Source organism: Tachypleus tridentatus, chromosome 7, assembly GCF_004210375.1.
Source record: "Tachypleus tridentatus isolate NWPU-2018 chromosome 7, ASM421037v1, whole genome shotgun sequence".
NCBI classification, from domain to species: domain Eukaryota; kingdom Metazoa; phylum Arthropoda; class Merostomata; order Xiphosura; family Limulidae; genus Tachypleus; species Tachypleus tridentatus.
In genome coordinates, this window is record NC_134831.1 from 150,934,159 (window position 1) to 150,950,458 (window position 16,300).

The window sequence follows — 16,300 nt, forward strand, 5'->3', positions numbered from 1 at the left end:
GACAGGCTGTTCAATATGTCTCCCATTCCTTTACCCCCCTGCCATTCACTATCAATCTGGTGAGATAAATAATTTACAAACTGGTAATTGTAAGATGCATCATTGACGGCTGGTTCGTGACAGAAAGGTATTCTCATGACGTCACTGATGACGAAAATGAAGTTTTATGATGACACTCCCTTGGCCAAAGGAGATAGGTCAACCCACGTCATCCTTTATATCAATCTCTATAATTTGAAAACTCCTCAAAACGGATCTGCAATGAGTATTTGTATATGTTTCAGTAATCATATCTCCATCCTAATATTTTACTTGAATGCTATGGATTAGTGGTACACATACATCACCAACTAGGTTTCACAAAGCCGAGTAAAAATAGTGTAAATAAAATCTGTCGTGCATTTTAACAGTATATGGGACTATAGTGGGTTCTGTTATCATATGGTTAATATCAAATCCATGTAGCACTCATACCACAGGATCGAGTGTTATACTGGTTTCATCATTTACTTTCACACTTATTTTTAGGTGAATGAATCATAACTAAATACAAACTTTTGCCAGGTTTTGAAAGTGATTATTCTACTTAAATATTTAAGTTATCTGTGATGACCTGGTCTAATGTAAATGATTATGAGTTAAGGCCAGAAAAGTAGAATAGCCATTTTGTACCACATGGCATGTTATGTCAGTCAGGTAAATACTGTAATTCGGTGAAAGCCACTTCCAAAACACCTTCAAATTTGATAGATCACCGAAAACAAACGAAATAGTTTGTCTGAGTATTGCTTGTAAAATAGTTCATGTAACTGTTTTCAAGTAATGTGAAATATAACTGATCCATATCATATTACACGTAACAGAGTTATGCTTAACATTTTATGATGGTAGTGCAGTAGTCTAACTATTAAATTTATAAGAATATCCTTTCCATGCTACAAAATACTGTTTGTCTTCCTTTCTTTTGTTCACACAATATTTATTTTATAGCTTAAATATCGTTGGTGGACCTAATAACGCAATGTAATTATGACTCGTAAAATGTTCCTTTAAAAGTTTTACCGAGAAAAATCTTGCTGTTTATTAACTGATGGGTTTTTCTTTGTTCTCTCGTAGATTGCAAAAATTTCGTCTATTCATGCAGACATATAATCTTTTTTAAATTGACACTTTACTTTATTAATATGTATTTGCTAGCCTACTATGAATTGAAATTTTATTTTGGTGGGTAATTTATAATGTGTTTTCCACATTACAGACTGGTTAGAGTGGTTAACATCTGCTGGCGACATTTTAATGCTGTGATGAAAGGATTGGTTATAGGCTTTGTTTTTGTTTGTTTGTTTGTTTTGAATTTCGCACAAAGCTACTCGAGGGCTATCTGTGCTAGCCGTCCCTAATTTAGCAGTGTAAGACTAGAGGGAAGGCAGCTAGTCATCACCACCCACCGCCAACTCTTGGGCTACTCTTCTACCAACGAATAGTGGGATTGACCGTCACATTATAACTCCCCCACGGCTGGGAGGGCGAGCATGTTTGGCGCGACTCGGACCCGAACCCGCGACCCTCAGATTACGAAGCGCACGCCTTAACGCGCTAGGCCATGCCAGGCCTTGGTTATAGGCACTTATCAAGTTTTTATCAAGTTTATATAGTTGTAAGTTTCATGTTGAGTAAAATAGCACCAAATCTAGTTTTAAAGTGGAATTAAATCTTTCAACTATAGATGCTTTTATTTTATTTAATGTGTTTTGAAAAGAAAATCAACATCTCATTAGCAGATGGCGAGAGAGTACGTGATAGGGTCTTAAGAGATATTTTATCTTAGAAAAGGGTAAATGTATCTGTAGTTAAAACTATATTTAAGCGTTTAGGTAAAATAAAGGTGTCAACTGAAGGCTGATAAAAAGATGTTATGTTAATCAAATTGGTTAGATTTAAATTTGACACAAAGCTACTTTAGGGCTGTCTCCGCGAGCTGTCCCGAATTTAGTAGTGTAAGACTAGAGGAAAGGCAGCTAGCTATTACCACCCACTGCCAACTCTTGGCTATTCTTTTACCGACGAATAGTGGGATTGACCGTCACATTATAACACCTCCATTGCTGAAAGATTACAAGTCGAGTGCCTTAATCACCTGGTCATGCTGGGCCATTAATCAGTTTATAAAAATAGATTGAAAATATTCTTAAACAAATAGTAAATTTTAGGAAATTCAGCTTTCATATTACATGACAAAATAATCAAAGAATAAAAATATATTTCTGATAGAGGTGAAACCAGTGAACGGAGATCACTGATTTCAGGAAGGTTGAAGGGTATTTAGGTTAGCAATCCAATAAGCTTCTTTAATTCACTATCTGCTTTAGTTTTGATTTTTATTTCCAGATGATAAGAGTAACATAGTTAATCAAATGACCAGGTTGGTTAGTGTCGAGCAACATGGAGCTGTTTTTCAGCGTTAATAGAAAATTTGTGGTTGTTGAAACATTCTTTAGGAGTTGTTTACGTATGTCCAACGTATTGCTGATTACACTTTTTACTCTGTATAAGATAAATGGTTTTTCACAGGTGATTTCTTTAGATATTTTAAAGTTTTTTGTTGCATTTGTCAGAAAATGAATCAGTGTTTTTTTTATGACAACAGGCTTTACTGCATAGATATAACCATTATTGCATGGGATGTAATTCACTTTTGTTTGAACAATGATAACTTTTAAAGTTCTACTTTTTTGGAAAGATACAACTAGAACTTCAACAAATATCTGTTCAAGACGATCGTTAAGCTGTGGGAGATGAACTCTTTTTTTCAGAATCTGTAAAACGTTTTAAACTGATAGGTAATGATAAGAGCAATTCTACTTGAAAGTTTAGTATTGCTCTGACTTAGAATGTTTTTCCGCTGATTGTTGTAAGCTTTTTCAATTTGTATGTCGTTTTCGGTATCTAAATATTATCTTTCTAACATGGTTTGTTTAAGATCCTTAGTGTGTTTTTTGTATTCTGTTTCATCTTAACATATTTTATTTATTCTAAGAGTTTGACTGTAGGTAACGTTTCGTTTAGTGTGAGAGAGGTGACAGCTTTTAGAGTGAACGTATGGTTGTCTGTTTGTACCTATTCTGTACAATTTAGTTTGTAAAATTCCGGTTTTTTTAGAAAAAACTGTGACGTCAAGATAGTTAATCGGCGTAGGAGAGTAATTTAGTCACTTGTTTGTTTTGTGAAAGAAGTTTGCAATTGTGACGCATTGTTTAAGACCGGCTGTCCAAATGAAAAAAAAATTAGTCGTTTGTGTAACGTTTCTACGTCTGAGGTTTTGCAGGGCTTAGTTGTAAAAGCTGGTTTACAGTATGACCAGTAATAATGTTGGTATAATTGAGAGCCATTTTGATTCGATAAGTATATTTTGTTCCAGTATTAGTTTGAAGTTTATAAATTTTTTTACCCTGTCTTAAAATCTGCTTGAAAGCTTTTACAAGTATCATACCTTTTACAAGTATCATACCTTTCTTATAACTGAACGAAACAACCCCTGCATGTTTAGAAAACATGTTGATACATATAAATAAATACTTAAAGTGGTTGCCATATTGACTATAGGTAAGAGAGATCCACCAAATCATGCTGTCATTGTCCATCAAACCTAAAACTATCATCTGGTTTCTAAAATATTTATATCCTTCTAGTTTATGTAGAGTATATTTATCTACCACTTCCATAGGTCTAAATGAAGGTTATCTACTTCACTATAACTAGCAGGATGCGTAAGATTATAATAGATAGATTGTAACATTTAGGCATAATTTGCTACATCTATACTTTTTAATTTACCAACAACTTTGTCCTTACCCGTAGTTCCCCGTTGGTACAGCGGTAAGTCTACGGATTTACAATGCTAAAATCAGGGGTTCGGTTACCCTCGGTGGACTCAGTAGATAGCCCCATGTGGCTTTGCTACAAGAAAACACATCTCTAACACTATGTAACACAAATTTTGTTCCAGGATAGCACGTGTTATTTCTCAATTGCTTATGTTGTAAAAGTACAGAAAATGGCCATTATATGAATCAAGATTTATACTAAATTTATACAAAAATGTTTCGAAGTGAGTAGTTTTTCGAGATTTGCGACTAAAATGTAAATCACTTTCACTTACCAGCCCCCAAATATAGTCTCCCATCATGTTTTTGTTATACGCTCCCAGTTCACAAAAGCAAAGTTTGAAGAGACGAATGTATCTTTTCCATTTACTTTAGGCATAAGTAATTGGTAAATAACACTTTCTGCCCAGGAACAAGAAAAAGTAAAATTTTGTTACATAGTGTAATTTAACCTTTATAACAGGCAACGTTAGTTCTTAGAGAGCTAAAATTATTACTAAGCTTACAATAGCCCTCCTAAAAACAGTAAAACAAACAAATGCTATAATGCGCTATTTTATCAAAAATGAACCAATTTAAATAGAGAACACTTTGTTTCTTTTACATGTCTATCAAGATTAATAAAGAACAACTTGTCTACATTTACGACAACATCTTGGGGAACATTCGTATCTGATAATCATTATGCCAAATCTTTCCAGCCCATAGAGTTCAAATTATTTTGTTTTTCTAGCACATTGTTGACCACGTCGATTATACTACTGTTTGATATGGATCTTCCTCTAATCAGTAATTATCTTCAATCGTTCTACGTTAGATCCTCACTGTAACAGATCAAGTTTGATATATTTCCAGTTGTCTTTTTGTACTTCTGAAGAGTGTTGTCAACGATCTATGAGTCAATATTCCATTTTAATTATAACAACATCCATCGTTTGTGAATTAAATTTCTGATGATATTGTTGCAGATGGTTTGTCATTGTTGCTTTATTGTCTACATGTAATGTATGATTTTGTTTGACCTAATTCACATCATTAACTATAGAGTTTAATATTTTATGTTTTGGTCTTAAAAACACTTTGAATTGATAAAGCAAATGTTCTCGTTCTTGGGGACCGAGAATTATTTATTTTGTATGTTTCATATTTTAAAAGTTTCATCAGCTTTACCAGTAAGTAATCTTGCCAAGCCATTAAATAATGGAAGTATTGGAGTTATAAATAATAGTAGCAAGTATATTAATAAGTTTCTTTTCTGCTTAAGTGATATTTTATTGACAACAAACCTTCTCAATAATGGCTTATATCATCTAAGTTTCTGGATTTCTTTGTTTCTTATGGGTGGTTACCCTTTAAAACATTTAAAGTACATTCACAAATACACGTAATGATTATTTATTTAAACTGTTTACGTTTTGACTTAAGTAATTTTCCAGCAAATCTTGATTCAGTTTAACTATTAGCGTCGTGGTGAATAAAACAACAGACAGTAGAGGTACAACACATAAAAATGGTTTATTTATACATCTATTTAGATATAACAGCAAAACGTCCTGTCTTCGGGCGGGAACTGTTCAGGCGTTTTCAATTTCAGATTGACGAGTAAGTAACCATATGGTTGTATCGTTGCACCTTGATAAGCTGCTTTAAAATAGTTGACATATTTTAGAAACGCTTGTCTCGTAAAAACATTCGTCTGAGATTTGTTTCTGATAGTCTTTTAACCGTATAACATATTAATAATTCAATATTACGCATTTCTCCACCTTGCTGAAATAGATTTTGTATAAAAAACTGATAAATGTAAATGGTTACTCCCACGTGAAAACGTTGAGAGACTTTTATTTTCTTCACTTTCACTTTAGATCATCAATAATCTAAATAACTGATTTATCAGACTGCGAATAATTACTAAAATTTTAGATAATCATTTGTCAATTTGAATGTTTCGAATATTATACATTAAATTAGTATATAGAGGCTGAAATTTACCATAAAACAACACAATAATTTCAGGAATAAGATATATCACTTTACCATGATAAGTCAAAACTTTGCTTACAAACTGATTTGCCACTTCCTGTTGGTCCTGACACTAAACTTATAAAAAGGATGTTATAAACAGTTTTTCGTTTCGAAATACGAACAGTGTTTAAAACTACCAGAAAGATCTTGGTTTAGGATTTTGGAGAAGATACTCATGCTTGTGTCTCCAAAAAAGAGCAATTATTCCATCATTAATAAAAGTAACGTCTGTTTTTAGTTTAGTAATATCATTCATTAATGAGTGATCTTCTTTATTAAATGTTATATTTTTAAGTCGTGATTTTTCCTCAGACATACCCCAACGTCCTCAAAAAGAAATAAGACGACTTTTTGCTACTGGTCTTCTGTCTGGATCTAGGGCTACGTTTTCTAAGATCAGTTACATTCTTTCCTTTTCAGTATACAGAGCAACATAATCCTCTTTTGCCTCCGTTGGTACACAGTATGGGAGACATCCAGAAGTTTCCTCATTTATTTTAAGAAAATTATCAATAACATTCTTAAAAAGAACTTTGTATTTGATAGGAATATGGTAAATCTCGTTTAGTTTCATTACATGGTAGCCACACTCAGTTGCTGTTGTTACTTCTTCGGTGAGCTGGGTAACAATGAAAGCTCGCTTATCGTCACAGTCATTACATAGTGTTGGTGGCTTGATTCCACATATTAAATTATCCGCATAAGTGAAAAGTTAATTTGCTATTACATCTGAAAGGCAAAACAAGATAGTAGAGTTTTCTTATGGCTAGAAGTTTACACTTTATGAAACCAAAACATATTTTTAAATCAGTGAAATTTGTTGCTATGATGATGGAATGTACAACTGGATACCCAAGGTATTTATTCGTCCATGGATGTAGGAGGGATGTAAATTTCACATACTTTCTTCTCTTTCATTTACGCTGCACAAAAGTCTTGTTGCATTGACTTATTCTCTACAGAAGGCATTTTGTACATCCGAACAGAAAGCTGAGGTGTAGTTTTAAAGGAAATTGATTAACTCTGAATAGTAAGCTTTCATGTTCAAAGTTTAATGTTTTCCATATTGACATGACATTGTACTCCAGAGCTTGTAGTTGTTATTGTGTTACGTATTATAATTTACTTCGGGCGAGTTTCCGATTACTTATATTTCGTACGTTACGAATTACTATTTCAAATAACCGGAAATTTCAATTTGATCTTATAATTTAATCAATTGTTAATATGTATAAAATTTATGATGTCTGCCAACAAGAATGATACACATAATTTTTTTAACACATATATATTTTAATACACAAACATAGAAACAAAAAAATTATTAATAGCTATTACAAATGATGGCTTATGTATAAGATTTTTACACATTTACAATCAACACCGAGTCTCTTAACCGGTTTAGACCTAAATATTTTATCGACGATCCAAGTTCACGATGAGCAAATTAATTTTGAGTTGATATTGTTGAACCTTTCTTAAGCTAGTTACTTTAATTGGCCTCACACTGCTGACTTTTATCGAATGAGATATTCAATGTCCTTATAGAAATAGTAATGTCCAAAGTAATTCACTAAAGTTGTACGGTTTCTAATGTAAACTTCTCATAATTTTGTTGTATGTCTTGTTCACACTTGAATAATCTCCCATTGGAAATTCATGGGTAAATTTCAATACTTGCGAATGATATGCTGTTGGAACAACGATTTGATAAACTATAGCCCCGTCCTCTGAAGATGCTACGTTTGGTGGTCTCCATTTTCTCATGAAAACACTATTTTGAAAAAGTACCCATTTCCAACTTTCTCCAGTTCGTTTTTTGGGAGTGTATATTTAAACAGTGAAAAGACTTGTGGATCATTTTCTTCCTCATAGATCAGCTTGCTTTAAGCAAACGGTACTTCACTAATTCAGCTATATCTCTCACGTCTATCATTGCCACTCATAAAAAACTTGTCATTAAGACAATCATTCACAAGATCCATGTCGGCCCCCAAAAAACATGTTCTAGACAAATCTATAATATCACTCTCTGAACAAGTGTACATTATATCTTTTTAGCTTGATATCTTAGTCTAAGCTCTAGTCTCAGTACACGAGGGACACATGTCTGGAGTACCCTCAACAACAACATTATCCTTAGATGAAACAGTCATCTGCTTGCTAACCATTTGGGGGTCAACAAAAATTTTCCCCATCAAAATTTTTTCCCAACAATAATGACACACCCTTAAATGGCTGATCAGATCTTACTCCAACCACAACTGGTCCATAAACAAGGTTTGATGTTAAATAAATGTTCTGAAGAGGAAAATTAACAAAGACACACTCAATATTGTGAGTAATAACAGATTCACCAGTGGCAGAACTTGAATGTAAAGGCAGTATACCTTCTAGAAATAATCATTGAGTCGCCTCAGTATCACGTAAAATACGTATTGGTATGTGGTTACTAGTGTTATTTGTAAAAAACACAGAACCAACAAATACAAAAAATAAATTCCTCCCTAACTACATAAGCATTTTATTAGTGGCCAAATCAGCTGATCTGATGATACTACATTCGTATGTGGACACATATGCTCTGAGTGTTGCCTCCTTTTCTTATTTCTTTTTCAAACTCAAAAAACTCGGACATCATATGATCAGTGCTTTTACAAAAATGGCAGACAGACATTGGTAATTTTGATAAATTCTTATCCTGACTGACAGAAGATTTGGAACTAGAAAAGCTGGATTTTTATAAGAATTCTTAACTTTGGTGGATCAAACAGGAACAGGTTTTTTTTTAAGACAGCAGGAACTTTATATGAAAAATGGTTTTATGAGTTAAAGTGTAATAATCGGAAAGAGTCGCTGCTTCTTGTAGTGTTTCAATTTTCTTTTATTCCGAATAACTTTTGAAGTCCTCACTTGTACAACGTTTGGATTCCTCAATTAGACATAATTGTCTTAATTTGTCGAAACTGTTTCCAACATGCATATAATTATACTACCACCCAAAATAAACCTCCTTTCTACAGGCAAATTCCATATAAGTTTGGCTATCTTGTTTGCGATAACCTCGACACTTTTGGCAGAAAGCCTTTGCTACTACTTCGTACGCTCTGAAGATAGCTGCTTTCTGGTACTAACTCGTATTTTGTGAGGATAGCTACTTTAACCTTATCATAATTGGTGCAATCTTCTAGAGAGAGAGCAGCATAAAGTTTTTAGATTTTGTAATAGTAATGATCATTTTTCGGTGAGCCATTTCATGGTTTGGACACTTTTTTTCAAAATCTTTAAAATATTTAGCAAGTTCATTTTCATTAAATGGTGGTACTTTAATATGTCGATCGAGTTCAATGTTCTCATTTTGCCTTGTTCGATCGGAGCTGTTGTGTAATCTACAATTCTTTCAGCCTAATTTCTTTCTCGGTTTCGATACAAACTCGTTTGAACTCTGTTTGAGTTTTAATTATATTTTTTAGCTTCTCTATTACTCAATTCTGATTGGCTAAACTATTTCTCTAATGCTTCCTCAGACAACTTTATTGTTAATATTGTAGATTATATAGTAATACACCTTCTTATTTTGTTTCTTCGTTTATTTCTGAAATCATAAACAACAAATTATGTTTATGGGATAAATCGTTGACGTCCTTGGTCTGGAAAAAATATAAATGATTAAAGGACTTGAAGACGAAAGGCGGAAGACTTTCGAAACGTTTCTCTCTACGCTTGTGTCTCTACAACAGGCGTCCATTGTACAAAGTTTCGTCACGATTAAAGGTAATACAAATTATTAACATCTTACGCATCTTATTTTAACACATCGATGGAAATCTGACTTACAGTTTTTTTTAAATGATAACAAGACATTTTTATATTGATAAAACTTTTCACGTAAACGTATCGCTTGTTTTCCATTTTGTGTGTGTGTCTGTTGTAACAGTCTGCCAATTTACTAAACATGTTACGATCAGCACAAACTATGGTTTGAACCCTTCGAACACTCGTTACTGTAACAAACGTTTGAATAATTTGTAAATGATACAGATCTAAAGCATTAAATCCTTTGTTGTTCTCAGAACAATAACGTCTTACCCCAAGGAAACTCTTCATTAATGTAATAAAATCTTTTGAGGACATGAAGAACCTTTATTTATTACATGGTAAACATTAGCTAATAACACTATATGAATTTTAACGTTTAGATGACGTAATTGTTTTTAATTTCGTCTAGTCCGCAAGGTCGTTTTGGAACAATAGGTAAAGAATGCAAGTCCTTAGGCATACGATGGTCGTTGATCACTAACACTAATATATTTGGGTCATCGTTATTTGTCGGGATAAATATATGATAACTTACATTTACCGATTCCAATGTAGTGACCTCAATTTTAAAAGACTCGTATACTGCTATGTCATTTTAACTCTATTCGACTTTTTTGATGTTGGTTAAGACATATTAGGTGAAAGAAAATATTATTCTCTCAATATGTACGGATTGATTATCCGCATGATTGGAATAAATGCATACCTTAACTTTATCGTTATTACTTAAATGGAATATAGTCTCGTCCAATATATTATGAATATTTTGGTTAAGAGTATTCATTATAATTGTAAATGGCTGTCGTATGAGTTATGACTAAACAACATGTTTTATATTGTAATAATTACATTGTACTTTTTAACTCTCTTATTTTTCTGATAATAAAATGATACTTTTTCTTGTGAGAACGTTTATCACCACGAGATATCTTTAAAGGAATTGTTTGTTTGTGTTGGAATTTCGCACAAAGCTACTCGAGGGCTATCTGTGCTAGCCGTCCCTAATTTAGCAGTGTAAGACTAGAGGGAAGGCAGCTAGTCATCACCACCCACCGCCAACTCTTGGGCTACTCTTTTACCAACGAATAGTGGATTGACCGTCACATTATAACGCCCCCCACGGCTGAAAGGGCGAGTATGTTTGGCGCGACCGGGATGCGAACTCGCGACCCTCAGATTATGAGTCGCACGACTTAACACGCTTGGCCATGCCGGGCCATCTTTAAAGGAAAGAAGTATATGTGATCATTTAATATTACGTTAGTGTTGGATTACACAGGACTGTTTAGTAAAGGCATTATTATTTAGTTTATTTTGTGAGTTTAATATTTAAATGACTGTTGTATGTTTCATAACAAGAGAGTTGAAAGTAATTATTTTAAAGGCGATACTTATGACAACATTGGGTACGTGACTCGAACATTGTGTTTAAAATTCGTTGCTAGTGAGGCTGTGTTATTAACGGAATGTTATTCGAATCTTCAATGTTTTTACATACATATTTTTTCTATAAGTGGGTTTTCTCTACATCACTGATTCTTCAGTGTTTTTCTCGTTATCTTAATATAGTGTCGTTAAAACAGCACCCTTCACGCTCTTTACAGAGAGGTCTAGGCCTCATAGAATAAAGTACTTACAAAAAAGGCCCGAGAGCGTAAATTAAATGAAGTAAAAATTGTTATAAAATGTAAAGTTAACCGGCGAGTAAGTGATTAACCTTAACGGTTTATATTTTAATGTGATTTTCACAGTCTGACAGAAATAAGGAGAATAACTTATCTACTCAAAGGGTGTTCTAAAGTAACTGAATTTGTCTGTGTGTACTTTGATGAAAGGAGACAATTATTTAAAGTTCGAGATAAAACTGCGGTAACTAAATGGATGACGTAAGTGATGGCACCTCTAAGAAAATGTTTTGTACTTTCAGTTTACCTCATCATTGATCTAAATATCCGCCCACGTGTTTGCCGTGCGTGGCAACCCTGAAGGAGAGGAGAGGATCCTGGTGGTTGAGGAATCTAACCTTAACACATCATTTTGGCCTTGAATTCCTGTAGACGGGCAGCCTTCAGATGGCTACCATGGTTAATCCCCTAGTTCACTTGGATTAAACCAGGTACGGGTGTTGTGGATATTGTGTCTGATGCTGATGTTTGGGTATAGTGCTTATCATATCCTGGCGTTACTGCAATGCCTTTGTTTGGCATTGTAGTGCGTCTCCTCGTATGGCTCCATGGTGGGTGTGATCAGTAGGCACAGAAATATTCTTTCTTTATTATGGATCCCCCAACTTCAAATGAAATTAAAAAACAGTCCATAATTAAACGACCACATTTTGAAGATTCTGAACAGCAATCTTCAACTTCTTCAACACTTGTACCTCATTTTCTGATATTATATTCTTTACCAGATAAATATTTAGGGCAAATGTCTCCCTTTAGGGACATCTTTTTGGAAATATCCACTTCAAAGCACAGTGAACTCCTCTTGCATTCGAAGGCCATTGAAGATATACCTATTGAGGTTACTTCTCATGCTAATTTGAATTTGTCATGAGGAATTATTTTGAGAGAGATTTGAAGAACATCCTCGAGTCAGAGATTCTCGCTAGTTTTTCCACTCAAGGAGTTTCTGCAGTGAGGTGTATCTCCACTCGCAAAGACGGAATTATGATGCCAACCAGTTTATCGTTTACATCAACATCTCCACCTGCCACCATCAAGGTGAGTTATCTAAATTGCAAGGTAGTGACATATATTCTGAATCCTCTCAGATGTTTTCAATGCCAGAGATTCAGCCGCTCGAAGACATCATGTTGTGGTTCTTTGACGTGTGCTCGTTGTGGGGGCAAGAACCATAATACCTGCGAATGTGAAATGGACCCTCAATGTGCTAATTGTAGTGGCTCTCACCTCTCTTACTTTCGTTCTTGCTCTAGATTGGTGAAGGAAAAAGAAGTACAGCATTTGAAAACAGTTCACAACGCATCTTAACCCTAAGTACGAAAGTTACTGTCCACCACTCCACCTCGGACATATGCTGCTGCACTCTGTTTTCTGTTACAGTGGAAGTGCAGACAGATTTCTCCATGTCTCCGACAGAGTTGTTTTCAAGCCACGTGAAGAAACTTTGGCCTTCCTTCAATACCTATATCTATCTCCATCATTCCTTTCAGTGGCTCCCCATATCCACTTCTTTTGGTTCCAGCTTCTGACGTTTCCTCGGGTCCATCTTCTTCTTTAGCCCCGAGATGCAGAACGATTATTCATAACTCTTCAATCACTGCAATCTTCATTTACCAACAAAGACTTGTCCACTCGACTCAGGGCAGGATTCATAGAGATAAATAGACCTTCTAATAATGAGAAATGATGTGGTCGAAAACAGAAGAACTCTCCGTCCAGTTCTCCTTCACATAAGTAAAAATTGTCTATTCAGTACAGTGGAACTATCGAGGCTTCCTTTCTAATTTGGATGACATCAAAGTGCTGTTTGATTCATACTATCCTGTGTGTCTTTCCTTACAGAAAACATTTCTGAAACCTGCTGATACAGTAACCTTTCATCAGTTTTCTTCGTATAAAAATGACAGGTTATGTGATGGATAGCTGCAAGAAGGGCTGGCAAAGTTGGTTGTTCAAATAACCTTCTCTCGCTCATCCAGTGTGTGTTCTGACGACAGCACTCCACAATGTATCACCTGATTCGACTTGAAACGTCATTCAGGAAAGCCCTTCTCAAGCGACAACATCTTGTTTCTGTATTTTTGGACCTTGAGAAAGCTTATAATACTACGTGGAGGTGTGGCATCCTGCGAAACCTCAACTTATATGAGTTGTATGGCCATTTGCCTATTTGTGCTATACATTTTTTAATGGACTGGTGATTCCAAGTCCGTGTTGGTTCAACACCTTCCCATTCTTCCCCACAAAAACTTGGAGTCACTCAGGGTTGTGTTTTGAATGTCACACTTTTCATTATTAAGATTAAGCCACCAGTGGAAAACTCCCCTACAGTTGCAAACAATCTCTATATTGATGACTTCCACATCTCGTGTCAGCCATCGAGCATGTGGCATTTACAGACTGCTCTTGATTGTTTACTGAAATGGACCACAGCAAATGGTTTTACATTTTTTCCTTCTAAAACCGTTTGCATGCATTTTTGCCACCAATGGTGTAATCATCCTAATACCGAGCTCCGTCTCAAAGAAGTTATGCTTTTGTGATCCCTAAGTTCTTGGGGCTTATCTTTGATCATAAGTTAACTTTTATTCCACCCATCAAGCAGCTACATAGCAAGTGTACAAGGGCACTGAACATCCTCTGCCCAATCTATCGTTTATTCATTCAATCAAAATTGGACTATGAGTTTCCGGTCTATGCCTCTGCCAAAACCGCGGCCTTGAAGATGTTGGACCTTGTTCACCATTAGGGGCTTCGGCTTTTCATAGGGCTTTCTGCACTTCTCCAGTCCAGAGGTTGTACACTGAGTCTCATGAATCTCTGCACTTCTGCCATTTGCAACTGTCTTTACTGTATGCTTCAAGACTTCGATCCTTACCACAGCATCCCACCTGGGATAGTGTTTTCTTTCTCAGTGGGCCATATTCTTTGAGAATAGACAGTGTGTCATTGCCCCTTTTGGTCTTCGTATCCAGGTGCAGTTGGCTGAATCGGGTCTGTCTTTGGATGACGTTGCTGTCTCCACAGGTCAGCTCATCTCACCATAGCTTATTAAAATCCCCAAATGTGACCTTTCTTTGATATTGTTTTCTATTTGCTGAACATCTTTCGAACCCCCTTTCACTTAAAATTTATATGGATGGTTCTAAGTTAGGTGACTCTGTGGACTCTGTCATGGTTTGTTGTGATTCAGTGGTTGCACACAAGATCCTCTCTACAGTTTCTGTGTTCGCTGCCGAACTGCACGCCATTTTTCTTGTCCTGGATCACATAGAAGCTGTGCAGCACACGAACTGTACTATTTATACCGACTCACTTCGTTCTCTACTGGCCCTGGAATCGCTTCATGTTAGCTTTCACCCTGTTCTCATTGATATACAAAACTGACTAGTTCATATCTCTTTATCATCCATTTCTATCACATTGTTAGTAACGAAAACAGTTTGCTGACACCACAGCTGTGTCTGTTTGCTCTGGCGCTATCACAGCAATACATGGACTATGCTCTAGTGTTCAAGGCTCGGTTTTGCACCAGTTGGCAGTTGGCTTGAAGTGAGCAACGTGATAACAAGCTTTTCCAGACAAAACCTTCTATTGGACTTTGGCCGTCTCGCTACCATTAGAATCAGATGGAGGAAGTTGTCCAAGCTAGTCTATGTGTTGGTCACAGTTTTAACTCATCGTTTTCTGTTATCTGGGACTGTTGCACCAATGTGTGATCTGTATGACACTTAAGTCACAATTGCTCAGATATTACTGTCATACCGTCGTTACAACCGTGAGCAACGGCACTGTTTTAGACATATTTTTACCATGGATTCACCCTCGACGTTGAACAATATCATTGACGATGGTGACACTGTTCGCCTTAGTTGTGTTTTTAAATGTTGTAATTCTATTTAAGTTTTTAATTAAAAAATGGACTTTATTTTGTTTTAGTATTATTCCTTTTTACGTATTTTAACTATTTTTATTTTATTTTTAATTTTCTACCGATTATTTAGCGCAGATATCTTAGTTGCTTTGCGTCAATAAATATCAAACAACCCAACCAGACCACATATTTGTTGTTACTTTACACGTAAATGTAAGTGTACAATAGGTATTGTACATATAAAGTACCAGAAATAGTAAAAAGAACGTATTATGCCCATTTATGTATAAAAGGTAAACTATTATCAGTATGTTAGATGTGTACTAAATTCATATTTAAAAACACAATAGGCTGTACTAACTGTTTTATTCAGTATTTACGAAACGATACAATATATGTGATAAAATCCTCTCAGAAGAAATAGTTATAAAAGTATGTTAACTAAATTATCGGTTATACAATAATATTTGTCTCATTCAAATAATGGATTAGTTAAAACAGTATGTGTGATAAAACTAACACAGAGAACAGTGATAGTTGCCTCGTTAAAGGTTTTACTTGTAACATTTTGGGATATATAATTAGATTGAGAAATTAATGACGTATTCACATGTTGAGGCATGTTGCGAACTCATCATCCTCTTGAACGATCCATCTCTTTAAATACTTCAATTAATAAAATAATCTGCCTAGTAACACCATCTACCTATAAATCTTAGTAAAACTCTCCTCCAAAAGAAACACTGCCCTTTATAACACTTTCTGTCTGTAGAATATTAATAAAACCATTCATCTAATACAACTTTATTAACACCGTTTCCCTGTAGTATATTGTTAATATCATTTGTCTCACCAATCCACCCTCTGCTGCCACTTCATGGAACTGTGATATCACTCCTCCTCTTATTCCACTTTGTGGAACTATGATTCATGACTACATGTCTCTAGCAACGCACATTCTGGTGGTAACCAACTTCTGCCAACCAAGTGTCATGGCAGCATGACATCTTCTG

At 35.0% G+C, this 16,300-nt stretch overlaps 1 protein-coding gene across 1 annotated transcript in view; it reads left to right on the plus strand.

Moving 5' to 3' along the window:
* LOC143256907 (degenerin-like protein unc-105) overlaps positions 1-16,300 on the plus strand; it is a 75,151-nt gene that overhangs the window by 37,493 nt on the left and 21,358 nt on the right. The gene's annotated exons all lie outside the window — the stretch shown is intronic.